Source organism: Lepus europaeus, chromosome 8, assembly GCF_033115175.1.
Source record: "Lepus europaeus isolate LE1 chromosome 8, mLepTim1.pri, whole genome shotgun sequence".
NCBI lineage: Eukaryota > Metazoa > Chordata > Mammalia > Lagomorpha > Leporidae > Lepus > Lepus europaeus.
The window spans coordinates 45,061,794-45,080,521 of NC_084834.1; the positions used below are offsets into that span (position 1 = coordinate 45,061,794).

The 18,728-nt window shown below is 37.0% G+C and overlaps 1 non-coding gene across 1 annotated transcript; it reads left to right on the forward strand.

The window, feature by feature from the left end:
• Nucleotides 1-219: 219 nt before the first annotated feature.
• LOC133766097 (U6 spliceosomal RNA) lies at nucleotides 220-321 on the forward strand. Its single transcript, XR_009866653.1, has one exon. It is a non-coding gene; the product is annotated as a U6 spliceosomal RNA (small nuclear RNA).
• Nucleotides 322-18,728: the final 18,407 nt, after the last annotated feature.

The window sequence follows — 18,728 nt, forward strand, 5'->3', positions numbered from 1 at the left end:
CCCATGGGGTGCAGGGCCCAAGCTCTTGGGCCATCCTCCACTGCACTCCCGGGCCACAGCAGAGAGCTGGCCTGGAAGAGGGGCAACCGGGACAGAATCCGGTGCCCCGACTGGGACTAGAACCCGGTGTGCTGGCGCCGCTAGGTGGAGGATTAGCCTGTTGAGCCATGGCGCTGGCCCTCCACCCCCCTTTTTAAAGATTTATTTATTGGAATGTGCTCACTTCGGCAGTGTATATACTAAAATTGGAATGATACAGAGAAGATTAGCATGGCCCTTGTGCAAGATGACACACAAATCTGTGAACCATTCCATTTTTTTTTTTTTACCTAAAATGTAATGTATTGGAGTAAAATGGACATTTTGATATTCGATGACTCTTTACAACCCCTTGTCTCTTCTGTTGAGGAACATGTTTCTTTTTTTCATACTATTTGTTGAACTCTTTACTTGGTGCTGGGTTCACCTTATGACCATTAAGTAAGCTGAAAATAGATCTTTGTAAAAGTTAAGAGTGGGAATGGGAGAGGGAAGAGGAAGAAGAGTTGGAGCATGGGTGGGAAGGAAGGTAGAGTGGGAAGTGTCACTATGTTCCTAAATTTGCATATATGACAACATTTGTATAACTTAAATAAATTTTAAAAAGACAGAGCTTTTGCATTCAGTGGTTCATTTCCCAGATGGCCCCAACAACCTGGGATGGGCCAGGCTAAAACCAGAAGCCAAGAGCTTCTTCTGGGTCTCCCATATGGGTGGCAAGGGCCCAAGAAATTCAGCCATATTCTGTTGCTTTTCCCAGGCCATTATCAAGGAGCCATTATCATGGATTCGAAGTGGAGCAGCAGGGACAACCATTGTCCATGTGGTATGTTAGCATCCCAGGCAGTGGCTTTACTTGCTATTCAATAAGCCAGCTCCATTGTGTTATCCTTTTAAGGCTCTGCAGATTTGTTTGTTTGTTTAGAACTTAGAAATCTATAATTTACTGCATTTGTCATGTGTTTGATATGTTAAATTTTCCTCTAAGGATACCTAATTATCATATTTCTTGGGAAGTCTGATATTGCTGTAGGATTTTTTTCTTGCAAATCTGCATTATTTCTTTTTGATAATTAAAATATACACCCAAAAATGGGCTTTTGGATTCTCCATTCTGTTACCCCTTGATCTAATGTCTTTTTTTTTTTTGCCAGTGCCTAATCAGCTCCATTATTGTGTCTTTGCAATGAGCACTAATATATGGAATAGTAATTGTTTCTTCAGTCCTGGGATTATTTTGAAAGCCTTAGCTCTTTGATTTCCACGTAAATATTTTAGAGTTCCACAGACAAACACATGCACAGGATTACAATTTTGGTTTATAATTGTAGTAATTGATTTTACATACAAAGAGGAGAAATCATCCTTATACAATATTGATGTTTTCAGTCCATAAAAATGTGAGTCCTTAGGTTCCTTGATACCTCTCAATAAATTTTTTAAAAAATCTTGTGAATCTTTTTTGGGTATTTAACAAGGAATTTTACAACTTTATTAACCACCTTCAAAATAAATTTCATTGGCTTATTGCTGGTATATATAATAGAACCTATTCATCTTAATATGTTGTGAAATTCTTGCTAATTCAAATAACTGAACTGTAACTTATTGAACTTTTTCATTGAATATAGTCCTATCATCTTTAAAAAAATTGTGTAAATTTTACATTCTTCTCTTGCTTACTACACAATGGCAGATCCAGTGCAATGTTCATTGAAAGTCATGTTGGTCATCTTTATCTTGCTCTCAAAGGGAAAGGTTTAAAAACTTAATAAGATATTTATTATAAATCTGTGTACATATTTTCTAAATTCAAGGAATTTCCTTCTGAGTGCTCACATTTTTAGATGAATTATTATTGAGTATTAACAAATACATTGTATTGAGATGTTCACGTGAATTTTTTCTGCAGTATCTTAAGAAGGCAAGACACAAGGAGAGATTTACTAATGCTAAATTACTTTTCTTTTTTGGCATAAAATCCTATTTAGTTATTATTTACACTCAATTTTATATGATTCACATTCTACATTTTCAAACTTGTTCAAAATTTTCTCATCTGTGTTCATGGGAAGATTAAACTAAACCTTTTATTTTAGGTTTAATCATTGCCAGGCTTTGACATTCAAGTCTGAGTTTTATTGGAAGATTTTTATTTGAATGACTGGTATGCTTATTTAATTCTAAAACAGAATGAATTAATGGCCATAGGAAAATTAGGTTTTGTATTTTTGAGTCAATTTTATTAAGTTGTACTTGTCTAGGAATTTGCCCATTTCTTTTAAAATTTCAAATATGTAAATTTTTGTGTTCATAATGTCCTATCACTTTGTGGTGTCTACATGTTACCCATCTCTCTCTCTCTTTTAAAGATTTTGTTTATTTGCTTGAAAGTCAGAGTTAAAGAGAGGCAGAAGGCAGAGAGAGAGAAAGAAAGTCTTCCATCTGCTGGTTCACTCCCTAGATGGCCACAACAGCTAGAGCTGAGCCAATGTGAAGCCAGGAGCCAGGAGCTTCTTCCAGGTCTCCCACAAGAGTGCAAGGACCCAAGCACTTGAGCCATCTTCCACTGTTTTCCCAGGCCATCAGCAGGGAGCTGGATCGGAAGTGGAGCATCCGGGATTTGAACTGGCAAACATAAGGGATGCTGGCACTGCAGGCATGGCTTTACCCACTATGCTATGGTGCCAGTCCCTATATATCTGTTTTAAGAGAGAAATGATTCCCAATGAATCCCAGCACACAGGACTACTCTATTTCTTTTTTTTTTTTTTCTACTTTTTTTTTTTTTTTGACAGAGTTAGTGAAAGAGAGAGAAAGAGACAGAGAGAAAGGTCTTCCTTCTGTTGGTTCACTCCCCAAATGGCCACTATGGCCGGCGCGCTGTGCGGATCCAAAGCCAGGAGCCAGGTGCTTCCTCCTGGTCTCCCATGCAGGTGCAGGGCCCGAGGACTTGGGCCATCCTCCACTGCCCTCCCGGGCCACAGCAGAGAGCTGGCCTGGAAAAGGAGCAACCGGGACAGAATCCGGCGCCCTGACAGGGACTAGAACCTGGAGTGCTGGTGCCACAGGCGGAGGATTAGCAAGTGAGCTGCGGCACTGGCCAAGAATACTGTATTTCATGTCTTATTTTCTAGAATTTCTTTTTCCAACCCTAGGCTAATCACTGTTTAGAGTAATGAAATAGTCATGATTTTCTTGAGCTAATGGTAAGGTTACTTCGTCCCTGATGCCTTTGCCATGCTAATGTGATCACTTGGACAACTTGCCCAGCTATAAAGATTGGAGGTTAGGATGGTGGATCTTAAACAGACCAATAGCATTAGAAAGACAGAAAGAGCAAGAGACTGAGAGAGAAAGGCTTAGTTTATTATTTTGCTAAACTGATTTGAGTTGGTGTTTACATATTTGTAATTGAAAAAATCCTAACTAGCACTGTTTAAAAATGGTGATTCTTTATTTTAAATATGATTTTACTTCCTTTCTATGAGATTGGATTGGTGATTTTAGTTTTCAAAACCAGTTGGGGTGCTCTAGAATCAGTGTGGAATGAGCATGTAGTATTTTGAGGAAAGATACCTTAACTTTACCTGATCTAGTTTGAAAGTGCACGGGGACAAGGATGCAGCATTTCTTTCTTAGGTTAGCTTTAAGGACTGCTAGCAGCTATAATAAAGAGGCCAAAATTAACCATATCTAACTATGGTTAAGATAAAGGAGTAATTTATTTTTCCAAGTCTGAGGGAGGTGCACTGGTGCTTATTTTCACAGGAAGGTAAAAGATAGTGTAATATTGAGATCCAGATCGGAAATAGCATGTCACTTTTTTATGCGCTTCCTTGAAATAAGGTGGTTGTACTGTTACATTTAATTAAAGAACACTGGTATATGCAGTGCATTTGGATATTCATGTACACAGTGCTTCTATTATTGCCGAGAAGGGGAAAATTTATTTTTGGTAGACAATATGCAGTCTGTTCTACTTCCTGTCATTGTTAGAAGTCATGTATAGATCAGAAAAAGAAAGAAATGTAATAAATCCTTAGAATAAAAACTTGCAACATTTCTAACAATTTTCTGTGGCACTAAAGATCCATAATACAAAATGCTTATAAGAAAAAACAATGTTTCACAGTTTAAAAAGAAAAAGCCTCCTACTACTTCTATGCCTTAGTAAAAATCATGTCACTTCTCATTGTAGAAAGAATTTTATATTTCCAATTTGCTTTTAAGTCTAGTATATATTCTTGGCTCTGATGTCACTATCGGCCATTTCATTACCGGGTGGTTGCTATTCCTGTGTTGATGGATGATGGTTCAAGCTCCTCAACACTGAGGAAGCTCTTTATCAACCAAGTCATTCACAAATGTTGAATTAGTTGAGATTTTTTTAGATTGTTGTAGCTCTTGTTTACTCTTTCTGATAATAGTTTTTAAGGATGTATTATAGTGTTTTAATGTTGTGAGAATAGTTTAACAAAATATAGCAAAATAAAAGGTAGAAAAAAGACATCATAGAATGAAAGGTCCATTTTAGAAAGGGAACAATGTGAGATCCAATATGTCATTTGTATTCCCTGAACTAAATCTGAAAAACATACTCCCTAAGATACATGGTAGAATTTGTTCCAGGGGAAATGACAAGTGTGTTATTGGCAAATAAAAATGTGAAATTGAAACAACCACACAATTGTGTTATCATACTCTCTTCTTATTATCCAAGTATTGCATACCACCATTTATGTGTTATTATTTTAGAAATATCTATCATGGAAGTAGGCTGAACATATGGGAGTATTAAAACAAATATATATTATAATACTATGATATAATAATCAAATATAGTTCTTAGTTGGTATTTCTTTTAAACAAAGAATTATAATTTTTGGCCAAAGTTCATCCTCTTTCTTAACACAATAATCATTAGTAAAAGCAAAATTATCATCCTCTCTCTTCTTTTAATTTTAATTTTAATTTCTTTGTTGATAGAAGATAATGTTATTATTGAGGGTATTGAGTTTATGCTTAAGGGTTTATAAGAATATAGTACAATTTCTAACCTAGTAAAATAGGATAAAATTTTCACTTGTAATTATAGATTTATTTTAATAGGCCAATTTTCTTTAGCAGTTTTAGGTTCACAGCAAAATTGAGCAGAAGTTAAAGAGATTTCTGATACATCTCCTCCTCCCCCCACCACTGTCTCTCCTATTATCTTTGCCTCTCACCAAAGTGACATATCTGTTATATTTGTTGAACTTATAGTGACACATCATTATTACCCAGAGTCCATGGTTTACAGGTCAGACTAGGTGTTGTACCTTCTACGGATTTGGACAGATTAATATTGGCATGTATGTACATTATAATCTCATGTGGAGATGTTTCACTGCCCCCGAAATCCTTTGAGCCTTGCCTGTTTAATCCTTCCTTCCTCCTAACCCCTGGCAACCACTGATTTTTATTACTGCCTCTCCATAGTTTTACCTTTTCCAGAAAGTCATTTAGTTGGAACAAATGAGTATATAATCTTTTCTTATTGGCTTCTTTCACTTATTGATAAACATTTAAACTTCTTCCATGTCTTTTCATGACTTGATAGCACTATTTTTTTAAAGTACTGAATAGTTTTGCATTCACCAATCAGAGGACATTTCGCTGGCTTTCAACTTTGGGAAATTATAAGTACAGCTGCTATAAACACCTTTGTGTATGTTTTTGCAAGGATGTATGTTTCAACTGCCTTGGATAAATACCACTGATGGCTGTATTGTATGCTAAGAGTATGTTTAGTTTTGTAAATACTGTCAAACTGTCTTTCAGATCGGCTGTGCCATTTTATACTTCCCTAATAGCAAATGAGATTTCCTATTGTTCATATTCTTGCCAGTGTTTAGTGTCATCAGCATTCTGGATTGTGCCCAAATAGGTGTGTAGTTTTAATGTATTTATTTTTCTCATTGCTGTTTTATTATATTTATTTTTGTGTAAATATTTTATTGAATTACTTATGAGCATTTTTACAAAGCAGCAATCAAATTCAACAAAATTATTGCATTTTGTTTGACTTAAATATATTTTGTTTTTTCATTATTATGCTGTTAAATCACTGCAAATAACCATATTTGTTCCAATTCAATTTCTAGTAATTATATATAACTAAATGAAAGAGTCCTTGCATTATTAAACTATATAATAACTAGATCCAGTGGAAATATTTCTAAAATTGTTATCCTAAAATTTGGTCATATTCAGTAATAACACATTTTAAAAATGTTGACTAAATCTGATACTAATTTTGCATTGGTATCAAATACAATAAAAAAACAATAATTTTCCTCACAAATGGCTTCCTAACAAACTTTTGGAATATGCTATTTTTGGCCTTCTTACTCTACAAAATATTTATTTTGGACACTAAAAGCTAAATGTTCCCTTATTATTACTGATTCTTCATGACACTCAGCCAAAAATTTTTACATTAGATACTAATACACGTCCACCTACTAACTTACAGACTTGTTCCCCTTAATTTGCAAAACTGATGTCAGTCAGAAAACAAACTTGTTAATAATGGTGGGGGCTATGTTAACAAACATGGTATATTTACTTACCATTTGAGTACTTTCTTTTTTAAAAAACAAAACTATTATGTTATCTTTCAGCTTCACTTTAAACGTATATCACTGTCTCCATGGCCCTCTTCATCTCATTGTATAGGCTCCCTTCTCCTATACCAGCTCTGTACAATTGAGTTGATGATTCATGTTTTCTCTTTCATTGTAATTGTTATTTTAGGATTGAGAAACAGGAAGTTGGGGTAGATATTTGACTCAACTGCTTAAGTTATCACTTGGAATCCAAGCATTCCATATTGGAGCACCTGGTTTGAATCCTGGGAACAATACCTCTTATCCAGCTCCTGCTAATGCCCATTCTGGTCTCAAGTATTTGAGTCCCTATTGGAGACCTGCATGGAATTCTGGACTCCTGACTTTAGTCTGGCTCAGCCCTGGTTATTGTGGGCATCTGAAGAGTGAATCAGCAGATGGAAGATTTCTGTCTGTCTCTCTGTTCCTCTCTCTGTATCTCTCTTCCTTTCAAATATTAAAAAAAAAAATAAAAGTTAAGAAATGAGAAGCCTATATATTTAGCTCTTCTTAGATTTCAGTACAAATCCTTACACTTGTTATTTCAAAACCACTTCACATTATTAAAGGATGTGGAGACCATCTACAAAGATTTATTTGTTTCTGTGACTCTTATCTGATGGTATTTACCACATTAGAAATGAAAAGAAAGCATTTGGCAAAAGGAAGACCTTTCTCTGTCTCTCTCTCTCACTGTCCACTCTGCCTGTCAAAAAAATAAAAAAATAAAAAAAAAGCATTTTCAAAAAACTTTTATGACATGTTAACATAAGCAATCTATTATTAAGAAAATTATTTTAAAACAAAAAAGTGAAGAAAGGTTGCATTGTTTTCGATTTTTGATAGTCTCTCCCATGTCTGCATAGGTGGGTTTTCATATAGGCCTCTCTGTTCAGTCTGTTGTGATACGGTATATCATGCAGACTTGAGAAGCTTCCACTGAATTCTTGTGAGAGCAAAAGAATGTGAAACAGGCAGGCAAATGAAGCCTTATTACTAATGGAATAATACTTTTGACCTTGTGGATCCCTTGAAAAATTATTAGAATTTCCAGGAGTCCTTTGACCACACCTTGAGATTCACCGCTGTTAAGAATATTATCTTGTTCATTCAATGCATTTTATGTTTATCTTAACTCCATATCTTTTAAAACCAGTTACTGAGTTTTATATTTCAGTACTACACTAATGGGCTGCTGAAGGCACTGAGGTGGAAGTGTGGCATTAGAGATAGCCCTCGCTTTGCACCCAAGGGAGCTTTTACACATATTTCAAAACTTGTTGGGATGTCATTTTCTCTGTGATATATAAATCACTTCCTTGTCTTTCTTTTCATATTTTTCACACATACTTTTATTTTTCAAAACTGAACTGGTATTAGTGACAGTCTGCAATCCAAGAAGTGCACGAAGTTCTATTTCCTTTATTTCCTTTAAATGAAACATTTGTATTGTCATTGCTTAGCTTAATAAAACCACAGGGTTTTATTATTACTATTTTATTACATTTTATTATTTATTTATTACATTTTATTATTATTAATATTTCCTATTTGGGAGAATCTTCTTCCCCAGCCTAATTTCTCTCCAGAGTCTGAAACTTTATTTGATTCTCAGAGAATGGGACACAAATTTCTGGAACTAAGAAATAAGTTAACATCAATATAAATGCCATCTTTATAATTTGATTTTTACCATACATGTGATTTATTTGGCATTTTTATTAATATTCATAACATATGATAAAACAACCCCCATTGTGTGCTGTGTGCATGATAACCTTAAATATGTAGTCAAAGTCTCTTCTCTCTGAATTTGGAATGGTATTTGTTTCATTCTGAGGTAGCCACAGGAATAGACAGCTTTTCCTCCATTTTCTCTATTGAATAGTGGTTCTTTCAGTTCCAAGATTTGGACAGTGATAAGTATCATTTAAATTCTGAGATTTATCTCACTTTCACACTCACTGTTAACTTGCTTAGCTTAGTTCATCTACGTTTGTGCTCAGGTCAACTTTGACAAGTAATTTAGAAGGTTGTCGCATTTGACATGAAAGCTTCTGTGATCATGGATTTTCCACTCTATTAATATTGTCAACTGACTGTTTTCTGACATCCTAAAATAAATGTGAGGTATATTTACTATTATTCCCAAGACAGATCACTCACCTGCTCTGAAAGAAAAATACTTCACTGGCTAGTGAGGATTTTTCAACTCTCAGAAATTTAAGGGAGTCTTCATTAAAACTTTCACCAAATTTAGTTGCAGCTTCTTTTAGATATACATAAATATAATTGCTGTGTTCTTTCTAAAGGTAAATTAAGACAGCAAACATTTTTTTAAACCTCACATCTAGAGGCTTTAGGTTGCCTTTGTTTGCTTTCACCTCCAATCAGCAAATAGTTTGTCTAGGTGGTGCAGTGTGGGAGACAAGCCTTCTGCCCATCCCCTTCACCCCTTTATGGGGAGGGAAATCTATCGCATGGATCATTAACTTAAGCAGAGACCCTGTTTCAAAATGAAAGATTCCTATCAAGTCAAGATAGTTCCAGAAAGTTACACCTATTAGTAAGAGCTTCATTCTGTTAATTCAGTCAACATGGAATAGTGGTTAAGAGAAGGTTCTTGGTAGGTAGATGGCCTGGGTTTATAATCCTGTCTGTACCACAGTGCACTTGATCAATTTACATTACTCTCATGTGTTTCCATTTCCTGAAGTACAAAATGGGTATAAAAGTGATATGAGAGACAAATGAATGTGTTTGTGATTTTTATTTTTGAAGCATTTGGAATTGTATCTGGAATAACCAGAAAACAGCATCTGAGTTAATTATATAAATACATAAAGATATTCATTATAAAATGTGCCAAGTACTGGGTTTAGAGAAACAAGAATGAAATACATGCCACCTGCTCTTGCAGAGATTCCAGTTGGCCACAGGGAGCTGATGTGTGTGAGTACATTGAGGTCGGTGCACAGGCTTCTTCAGCTCCCTGCAAGTCAGTTTACTCTGGTTACCACTCACTCCTGCTCTATGGTTTTTGTGTTAGTTGCATAAAAGAGGCTTTACTCACCTAGCCTCTTCTAAGCTGGTATTTCATTTTTCCCACCATAAGCTATCAATAATCCCATTGGAGTATCCGTTATAGGGCAGCTGCCATAAATATCCTCATGTATGATGTTGTTCCCCTCATCAATTTTTAGCATTGCTTCAGAAAATGAAAACTCCCAGTCATTATATCTTTTGTTTTTTTCATGACCCTGGTAATTGTTTTAATCTTTATTGATTTATCATGTCTATGCTTCTAGTATATAAGCTTTCTAGAACATTGGGGTAAATCCTTTATTTTTTATTCCCTGATAGTTCTTCAAAATTTAGAATAGGTATAAGTATGTGGAAACACTTCTAAGTAACTGTGTAATGAAAATGATTAAATGAATGAACAAATGAATGAGTATACCTGTGTGTTTTTGTGTGAGTGTTAATTTTGGACAGATTTCCAGAAATTTGAATTGCATTTTCTAAAGGTAACTCTATGATACACCAACTAATTTTACTTCAAATGGATTTTACTAATGGACATTTTAATCAAATATGTATGAGAATGCACATTTCCATAACTTCTTCCCAGTACATGACCTTAGTTATATTGTCAGTCAATATGTGAAAAATATCCCTATTGATTTAATTTGCATTTGCTTGGTGATTGATAAATTTGAGCATCTTTTATAAATAAATACTGGCCCTCTATATTTCTTTTTGTGTAAATAGGCTGTTCACACACTGCTCAATTTCCCATTTTAAACATGTATTGATTTATAGGTGATCATTTTATCCTTTGAGGGCTAATTTTGCCCATAAGGTTTTAAAAATATTTATTTATTTATATGGAAGGCAAGGTTACAGAGGGAGAGAAAGAAACAGAGAGAGCGATATTCTTCCATCCACTATTTCAGTCCTCAAATGCAAGCAATGGTTGTGGCTTGGCTAGGCTGAAGCCAGAAGCCAGGAGCTTCTTCTGGGTGCCCACATGGGTTGCCGAGGCCCAAGCAATTATGTCATCTTCTCCTGCTTCCCAAGGCATATTAGCAGGGAGATTGGTTGGAAATGGAGCAGCTGGGACCTGAACTCAGGGATGTCAGTGTTGTAGGTGATGGCTTAACCCAGCATGCCACAACACCAGCCCCATTCATGAGTTTTGAATTAAACTTCCTTTCTTATACTATTTTTGTTTTTAATATTGTTTATGTCAGTAAAATAATTGGTATTTTTCTTATTTTTTCACACATTACTATAACCACAGATTTATACAAAAAATGTATGTGTGTTTGATTTCAACAATTGTGAAACCACCCCCAAAACCATAAGGGTAATCAGTTGTTCTAGCACTATTTGTAAAATGGGACCTCATCTTTCCACTGATGTAAAATGTTATTTTATACCTACTTAGTGAATGAAGGAACTTGCCTCAGTGCTGCACCACTACAACTCCAACCCCTCCTGTGCCAATCCAACATGGCTACAGGCTCGGCACATATACTTGCTGGTGATGCACCTGAGACTCACTCCCCCATCAAGTATGAAGCACCGTGATGACCAAGTGTATTCTGAGTTCCATGTGGAAATGCCATGAAACCTTCCAGAGATCACACTGAACCCCACCCAAACCACGCACCCCCATTTGTATAATCAGTTAGAGCACCATTCTTATCCCATAAAAGAGGCTACTGAACTTCAGAGGCAGCAGCAGCAGTGGCTGCAGCAGAGCCAACGGTCCTCTCCACACAGAAGGATGACACTAGCATTCACTTATGAGTGAGGACAATCTCTGATCATTTTAAACAGATCCTCTTCCCGTTCTTGTACTTTATCTATGTGACTGCTTTGAATTCGTCTTGCCCACTGTGCCAAGAGCTTGGAATAAATTCAGTTGGAGACCCAGTTCCACAATCGCATGAGCATACATTTCTGTTTTTTTTTTTTTCTTTCTGTTTCATTGGTTGCTTTTCATCATTGATATACTGTTTTAACAATTGCAGCCTTGTAAGAACTCTGACAATTAAAATACTAAGACCCCATTCCTAACTTTTTTTTAGTCAAGATTGTCTTGCCTATTTCATCGACACTTTGCTTTTCTTCCTATAAAGTTTAGAATATTTTATCCAGTTACAGAAGGAAGAAATCTAGTGTGATTTGACTGGATTGTGTTTAATCTATACATCTCTCTGAGAGGGAAGAGTGGTCGTCTTCATAATGCTAGGTCTTCTTTTCCATGAACATAGATAACAGTAGGAGGTTTTGAATGGCTTTCAGTAGTGTCTTAACATATTCTGTACTCTGCTTCTTTGATTATTTTATGTTATTTATGGTGTTTATACTACTTAAAACAAACCACTTAGCTGCTTGTTGCTTAAAATACATTTAGCATTTGCTTAGTGATGATTTTGAATAGCTCTTATCTCTAATGTTGAGGAATAGTTTATTTTTTTCATCATAATATTTGTTGAACTCTTTAGTTATAGTAGGGTTAATTTTATGAGTATAAAGTTAACTGAAAATAGATGTTTGCAAAAAATAAGAATGGGAGGGGCCGGCGCCATGGCATACTAGGTTAATCCTCCGCCTGCAGCGCCAGTATCCCTTATGGGCCCCAGTTCTAGTCCTGGTTGCTCCTCTTCCAAACCAGCTCTCTGCTGTGGCCTGGGAAAGCAGTGGAGGATGGCCCAGGTGCTTGGGCCCCTGCACTGGCTTGGGAGACCATGAGGAAGCACCTGGCTCCTGGCTTCAGATCATCGTATCTCTGGCCGTTGCGGCCATTTGGGGAGTGAACCAACAGAAGGAAGACCTTTCTCTCTGTCTCTCTTCCTCACTGTCTGTAACCCTACCTGTCAAATAAATAAATAAAAAATCTTAAAGAAAAAATAAGAATGGGAATAGGAGAAAGAGGAGGAAGAAGGGTGGGAATGCTGGTGGGTGGGAGGGTAGGGTGGGAAGAATCACAATGTTCCTAAATTTGAATATATGAAATGTATGAATTAAGAATTTAATACATAAAATAATACATTTTTAAAGATTTGTTTTATTTATTTGAAGGGCAGAGTTACAGAGAGAGAGAGAGAGAGAGAGAGAGAGAGAGAGAGATCTTCCATCTGCTGGTTCACTCCCCAAATGACCGCAATGTCTCAGGGTTGGGTGAGACCGGAAACCAGGAGCCAGGAGCTTCTTCCAGTTTCCTATAGGTGTGCAGGGCCCAAGCACTTGAGCAATCTTCCACTGATTTCCCAGGCACATTAATAGGGACCTGGATGGGAAGTAGGGCTAGACCCCACACCCACATGGGATGGCAGCATTTCCAGCAGCCACTTTACCCACTAAACCACACCACCAGCCCTGAGCCTGACAACTTTTACAGTGATTATTTGAATATTATTTCTGTCAAATTCAGTGCCTTTCTTTTTGTAAGTGTGTTAACATTTTGCTTGTTGTTGGTAACAATGTGAAACTGAATTGAACTTCAATGAAGGTATTTTCTAAATTTATTGAGATTTTATGTTTTTTCTTTTTCATATATTGTTAATTACATTCTTATATATTATCTGATCTTCTTTCACCTTCCCCAACAAACTCAGCTTGGTCATGTTTATGTATACTTTTCTTGATATGATTTATTAATATGTTTAGGACAATTGGGGGTATTATGAATGTGACAAGTCTAGTATCAGTTTAAAAATGGGCCTGTGTTTATTCTTTTCTAGTCTTTGAATTGCTTGATTATATTGAAATGTTCTTATCCTTGAAAATTTGTTTGAATCTGTTTCTTAACATATCTAGCCCTGATATTTTGTGAGAATATTTAAATCTACATTGGTATAGTCTTTATAGGTCAAATAAAGTCTTATTTTTGTTCTTAATCAGTTTAATTTTCTTGGAGGAATTAGTCAATGTTATCTAACTTTTCAAAATTGTTAACAAAGAATTATTCATTTTACTAGTTGATTATTTGTATTTAAATCTCTATCTTAATTATTCCATCTCCTGCTTTCTTAATATAATTTAGTCATTTTTCTCTTTTAGTCATTACTGCATTTCTGTTTGCTGTGTTAATTTTAGAGAACTACTTTGTAGTTTTTTCAGCAAGCAACTACAAGAAAATCATGCTGTCAAAAAAACATTGACAAAATTCCAGAAGAAATGAGAGTAAATAGAGAAACATTAGGAGCTTCAGAGGATCTGAAATACCTCCTACTTATAGATTAAAAAATTTATTAAATAAAATTAGAAAAGAGTTTAATATAAAAGCCTTGAAATTTCTCAGAAAAGGGGAATGGACTTTACAATAGTAATCAGATTCAATGTTTGACATTCACATTCAAGTCTGTTTTCTAAGTTGGCCTATAAGTAGCCATGGTTATTGGAATAATTCTCTATCTAAAGTGGCAAAGGAGATAAAAATATTAGTCTTAGAGTTATGGCTAAGAAGGAACTTGCTGATGGTTTTTAAGATATGGAACTAACTAGAAGGAAGTATACCCAAAGCCTATTACATTGTTGAAGAAATTGTTTTTTCGAAGAATTCATGAATTGGGAAAAATATTAAAACAAAATAATTCTTAAAATCCCCTCCCCTAACATTCACAAGAAGGAAATAGCCCATGCAAGATGCACAGTTCCCAAGCTAATGGACAAATGTGTGTATCCCAGTGAGCAGAACATGCAGTCATGGAGAACAACTAACAAGGGAGTCACTTTGGACCAAGAATGTGTCTAATTGAGGAACTTTCCCTATAGCCAAACAGCAGGGCAAAGCAGGTGAGGTTAAGAAGGTGCATGGCAAGGCCTTACTGGCAGGACCACACAGTATTGTCATGTACAGGCTATCTGTTGGGTCTTCCTTTTCCTATATAACTTTCTACTTTAGTTATATTGTCCCCAATGCAGGGACAAGGAGGACTGATTTAAAATACTGACAGTTTGTTTTTCATATGATACTTTGCAGGCCCACAGCAACCATCACCAGCCATGACAGAAGGGACTACTCCATACCAAGAGATCCTGAATTTTGAGTTGGTTATTGCCAATGGATGAAATTAGGGGAATTGGTGAGTATAGGCTGTCTGTGGGTACAGGGTACACATGAGTGACTATCATTAGAGAGGCTATTTATGCAGAAATTGCTAGCTGCTTGCCAATCCTTGGACAGTCTTCAAAAGGTTCATGGAAAGTGGGTATTAAGAAAAAGAAATGCAAGAATTTCAAAATGTGTTTCACTAAAAATAAGCTTATCTTTTACTTCCACTTTTCCATGACTTTTTTGAACTCTACTCATACTTTGTCTCCACTTCATCTTGATCACAGAGATAAATGTTGTCTCTCTTCTGATTTTTGGATGGATAAATTCAATGTGAGTGCAGTTTCTGCATACTATTTCCAGATTTGACTCTAAATATGGTGTGCATGGGTACTGTAGCTTGGGTGCATGGAATTCCGCCTACTGGTGCCCAGCTCACACTTCAGTGGTGGTGGGAGAGGTTAATAGCTTCCAGTAGACAGGGCTTCCCTTGGCTGCATAGCTTGCATTGTGGGGGGGAGAAAGTCTTCTGGACTGTTATGGCCCTCGTTCTTGGGTGGGGGAGGTGAGGTGAAGTGACCCCTGCAATTAATGGGCCCCTGCACCCATGTGGGAGACCTGGAAGAATCTCCTGGCTCGTGGCTTCGGATCAGTACAGTTCTGGCCTTTGCAGCCATCTGGGGAGTGAACCAGCGGATGGAAGATCCCCCTCTCTTCCCCTCTCTCTTTCTCTCTTTCTCTCTCTTTCTCTCTTCCTCTCTCTCTCTCTCTGCCTCTGCCTAACTGCAACTCTGCCTTTCAAGCAAATAAATAAATTTAAAAAAAATAATAAAAACTGTGAGTGGGGGTCGGCACTGTGCCGTAGAAGGTTAAGCTTCCACCTATAGTACCGGTATCCCATATCAGTGCTGATTCGAGTCCTGTGTGCTCCCCTCGTAATCCAGCTCCCTGCTAATGTGCCTGGGAAAGGAGTGGGAGATAGTTCAATACTTGGGCCCCTGTACCCATGTAGGAGACACAGAAGAGGCTCCTGGCTCCGGCTTTGGCCTGGCCCAGCCCCAGCTATTGTGGCCATTTGGGAAATGAACCAGTGGATTGAAGATCTTCTCTCTCTCCTTCTCTCTCTCTATTTCTGTCTTTCAAATAAATAAAAAAAAAATCCTGTGAGTTAATTTTATTTTAAATTTGAGTGCAAACTGTAACAACTACAATGATTATAATACAATGAACACTGGCATAGCTTGATACCATTGTTGTCATTTGTGCTGAGCCCCCAACACTTTCAACCACCACTGCTTTTGCATCATTGGTGCAAATTTCAAAAACATTGAAAGTGTCAATAGTATCATATATTTTGATGGAAAGATTTTCCATCTCTGCAGGATACATTTTAGTCTTGAATTAGTCAAGGATTGGGCTACATTAAAGCAAGTTTTTAGTGTTTATAGTTTCTTTTTTTTAAATTTTAATCTATTTAGCCTTTCTCTTTGGGTGTAGCTTGCCAGGTATTGCAACAGTAGATCTGGAATATTCCTTAGGAACTCTTCTTGGGCCCAGAAGTTAAATCTTTATCCCATCGATGTTAAATGATGAAAGAAAGCTCCCATGTTAAAAGACACTTTCATAATAGCTTTGTAACCTTTCACCACTGGAGACATTCTGATTGGAGAAATAAAAATAAATCTGGCAGCCTGTTTCGTGCTGTTCAAATATCCAGCGCTGGACTCTGATTTTTCTGTTGACTTCTTTCCCTTGGTACTACTTGGACCTCTGTATGGTTAAGTCTTAAATTTCAATCTCTGTGGTCGGAGCCATGGCTCAATAGGCTAATCCTCTGCCTGTGGCACCAGCACCCTGGGTTCTAGTCCCGGTCGGGGCGCCAGATTCTGTCTCAGTTGCTCCTCTTTCAGTCCAGCTCTCTGCTGTGGCCCGGGAAGGCAGTGGAGGATGGCCCAAGTCCTTGGGCCCTGCACCCGCATGGGAGACCAGGAGAGGCACCTGGTTCCTGGCTTTGGATCAGCGTGGTGTGCTGGCCGCAGCGGCCATTGGCGGGTGAACCAACGGAAAAGGAAGACCTTTCTCTCTGTCTCTCTCTCTCACTATCCACTCTGCCTGTCAATAAATAAATAAATAAATAATTCGATCTCTGTACCAAGGCCACTTTTCATAAATATGTCTTGGAAAAATGTGTCTGAATTTCCAACTCAGTGTTACATGGTGTTCTTCCCAGAGTCTTGGTCCTCTTGTTCTTTGGAAGCCTTCTGATCCTCTTACACATATTTTTCCCAAGTCAGTCTAGATTTTTGTCTTTATTCTGTTATATATCTCCTGAAAGCTATCTCACTCTATTCAAAGAAGGAACACACTGATTGCGGACAAATTTCTTTTTAATTCTGATGAACTTTATGTTACTCTAGTCACTATGTTTCTGTACCTCTATATAACCTTTTTTCTAAAAGAAAATATTTATTTATTTTCACCTTACTTTATTTCAAAGACAGAGGGACAGTGATAGACAGACTGATCTGCCATCCACTGGTTTACTCTCCAAATATCCACGGTGGCTGGGGCTGTGCCAAGTTGAAGCCAGGAACCTAGAACTGAATCCAGATCTTCCATGTGGGCGGCTGGGATCCAAGCACTTGAGCATCAACTGCTGTCTCTCATGCTGCATATTAGCAAGAAGCTGGAATCAGGAGTGAGGCTAGGACACAAATTCCAACATAGGATGTGGGCATCCCAAATGGCATCTTAACTACTCAGCTAAACACCTGACCCTTTATGTAATCTGTAATTTATTCCAAGAGATCATATCATTTGTAATATCCAGGCCATTAATATTTTCTTCTATCTTTCTGAATAAAGCTATTATCTTACTTATCTATTTAGTTTTTTTAAGGTTTATTTTATTTATTTGAAAGAATTACAGATAGAGGTAAGGATAGAGAGAGAGAGAGAGAGGTCTTCCATCCATTGGTTCACTCCCCAAATGGTTGTGATGGCTGGAGTTGAGCTGATCTGAAGCCAGTAGCCAATAGCTTCTTCCAGGGCCCAAGCACTTAGGTCATCTTCTACTGCTTTCCCAGGTATAACAGAGAGCTGGATTGGAAGAGGTACAGCCAGGACTCGAACCAGCACCCATATGGAATGCTGGCACTGCAGGGCTTTTATTTATTTATTTTTTGGTAAGATTTATTTTATTTATTTGAAAGTCAAAGCGAGAAGGAGAGGCAGAGAGAGAGAGAGAGAGAGAAAGAGAGAGAGAGAACTTCCACCCGCTGGTTTACTCCCCAATTGGCTGCAATGGCTGGAGCTGCTCCAACCTGAAGCCAGGAGCCAGGAGCTTCTTCCGTGTCTCCCATGTGGGTACAGGGGCCCAAGGACTTGGGCCATCTTCTACTGCTTTCCCAGACCATAGCAGAGAGCTGGATCAGAAGTGGAGCAGCTGGGACTTGAACTGGCACCCATATGGGATGCCGGCACTGCAGGCAGCGGCTTTATTGGCCATGGTTTTAACGCACTGTGCCACAGTTCCAGAACCTTTTTAGTTTTATATTTCATATCAAATCCATTTTTAATTTTAGAAGTTATTTTTGTTATTTTTAAAATAACTTTCTCATAATGTCCTTTTTAAAAAATAAAGTATGTGTTTCTTATATCCTATTTACCTAAAATATTTATTTCATAGTCTCATATTTTTATCACTTACCTTTAGGAGATTTCTGAATAATCTGATGGGTATATCAGATGACATACGGTCATAGTAATTCATTTTCTTTAGTAAATATTGATGTTTTCTATATATGTTTTTCATTTGAGTATTTTACTTTTGGTAGTCCTTTGTTGCTTGGATGGTAAGAACTTTAGTAAAAAAGCTCTGCTTTTGGTTTTTGTTTGTTTTATTATTACTTTTTTTTTTTTTTTGCCAAAGTCCTTGGCCTCTCACCTTTCCCAGATGGATTTTGTTAATT